The sequence below is a fragment of the Oculina patagonica genome, chromosome 2, assembly GCF_052425735.1.
Source record: "Oculina patagonica isolate OP01 chromosome 2, crgOcupat, whole genome shotgun sequence".
NCBI classification, from domain to species: Eukaryota; Metazoa; Cnidaria; class Anthozoa; order Scleractinia; family Oculinidae; genus Oculina; species Oculina patagonica.
The window spans coordinates 41,699,005-41,701,700 of record NC_135759.1 but is presented as its reverse complement, the minus strand read 5'-3'; positions in this window follow the sequence as shown (position 1 = coordinate 41,701,700).

Here is a 2,696-nt window from a genome sequence, read left to right as displayed (position 1 = left end):
CTGATCAGTTGGCAACTGCAAACCTTCTTTTCTGGCAGAATTGTGTGTTTGAAGATCTAAGTTTCGTCGGAGAAGTTGCTTTACAATGTAACGTTTCCATGACAACATGCTAACGTAACAACTCGTGGAATGATGGCGCTAGATTTTAATTTGAGAATTGTTGGTGGGATTCTACCAAGATTTGACAACATACGCACTTTCCTCAACTGTGATTGTGGTCACCTCTGCAGTAGATAGTAGCTTTGTGAACGTAAAAGAGATGTGTTTGCCATTTCTTTTGGTCGCGTCGCTGTATTTATAATTTTCGTAACTAAGGCCTGCGCTAATAGTATGAACATTAATACTTGGCCTAACCACTTGTTGGGCTAAACGTCTTACCTTAGCAGTTCTGCCTTGATATTATCCAGCTGGCCGCAGTTAGATGCAGCCTGATTGAAATTGTGATACTTTTGTAAAAGCACCACTCTAACGGTGAAGTTAACGACTTGGGATGTTGGTAAATCATGTTTGTAAATCAAACGCCTTTTGCTTTTTTCCAACATTTGCCGTGATCCCGTGTGGTTCATTTAACCGATTAACCATTGAAGTGCGAACTTTGAACTTCGCGAATTTATGTCAAATGCAAAACAGGTATTGTTTTCTAGGCCATTTCACTGATTTGTCCCGTGTAAGCTTGATGTTCTGGGACAGAATTCGCACTATTTAGAAGTGCCATCACTCGTATATTTTCCTCTTAAAAGACGGAAAATTGAGGATCATAGTTATCCCTTTACCTGTCAGAATTTACTTCGCCTCGAGTCTGCAATTAAAGACGTTCTAGGCACGAATTTTTCATATTTAATAAAATAAAAAGAATAATCAAAGGTTTCGCCTGTTGTTTCGACGGCGTGGAATGGTTATTCATTAAGTAAGTGCGTAGTTGTTACAAGAGTTATTGCCGAAACTTTGGTTAGAGCAATTTCGTATGACCTTGAAATGATTACGCGTGAAAAACAAAACCGCAAGCAATGGACTAGAAGAGAGCAATTTGATTGGCCAAGTGAAATGTAAACGCGCGCGGCTTCTTGTTAGGTTTTCGCGAACACGTCAATACGCAGAGCAAAGCATGTGCATACGGATTGCGAGTAGCTATTCTCTGTTTCACTTTGACTTGTTTTTCAGGGTGGTCAGTAGGTGATGGGAGACGCATTTCAGCATTCTGATAGGAAATTGAACAAAATTCTTTCTATATTAGGAATATTTCATTTACATCCAACTATCGCCTTGCGGACACTCGCTTGCACGACTCTCGCTATAACGGACACTAAACGACGCCCCGAGCGTGTCCGCTATAACGAGAGTTGACTGTAGTTTAGCAGGAACTAGCTTGTTTTGATCCTTTCAGTTACTGGAGGATGAAACAAAGCGAAGAAAAAAATTTTCAAGGTCGTACGAAAACTGCTTTAATGAGGGATAATTTCCCATCTGAACTACAGTAAAAACCGGCGAGTAAGAACCTAAGAACCTGTTAGGCTAAAAGTTTCTAAGATTGATTAAAAATGTTTACCTTTGGGAAATAAGTTTGGACAAAGCATTACTGTGCATTAAGTGCTTCATTTTTACATGAGCACTTACTTGGTATGCAAATTTTATAGGCCGGAATAGGCCGAATACCACTAAAATCTCTATAACAATATTGAAATTTTTTCTTCAAAGAAACCTGTTTAGAACTTAATTAGCCTAAAATTTTTGTTAACAACCCAAGAACCTGTTTAGGCTAACCTGAAAAATAATAGGTTCTTACTCTCGGGTTCATTTTACTGTATTCGATGACCTGAAAGTGATAGAATTTGCGGGAAGCGTCCTAAAAGAGCATCCATTTAATCTCTAGTCCACCTGTTTGACGCGGTTTTTATTAAAAACACGTGCAAAACACGTGGGCACGCGATAAACCGTTTAACTGAATGACTTCAATTGACGTCACTTACAAAGCCACCCGTACAATGAACAAAGCAATTTTAGTCTAATTTTCTAAAGCTAGGTGTACTGTTGTTCTCATTACGAAAAAAAAAAACACCAGTAATTCATCTCATTGAGTGGCACTGCATTAACTTGATTATTTCTTTTATTTGAGGTTGCGGTTTTGACGTTGATTTTGCAGTTTAAAACCTTTTAAAGGCAAGTCGTGTCTGGTATAGAGTCATTTGCCTTGTCCTTTGTGCGTAGTAGTTCCGTGTAATTTTCTGAATTTGCATTAACTTCACACCTGTCTAACAAGGAATTAATTTTCAGCAAAATGCAGTTCATGAAATGTTATAATAAAAGTTTTCTTGACTTCCCACCTGTCACGATATATTAACCGGTTTACAAATTGCGGCTATCGAAAAGAAAACGACAATCCACGCCGCACGCAAATTAATGGGGACTCACGCGCTCAGCAAGAAAATTGCGTGGATGTAGTTTAATTTCGGCACGTGCCCGATTATCAAAACCAAACAACTAGTATTGTTTAAAAGGTGTATTTTCATCACGGGAAGAGAAATAACTCATTGTTATATATCTTTTTCCTTGTGCAATATTGTTTTATCATTTTACACCATTACCTACCATTTACCGAGAGCGTGTTACATCTCTTCCGCACGGAGGCAGAATGTTTATTAAAACGTTCAAGCACTCTTTCAAATTAAAATATCCTGTATTTAAAATACCCTGGCGTG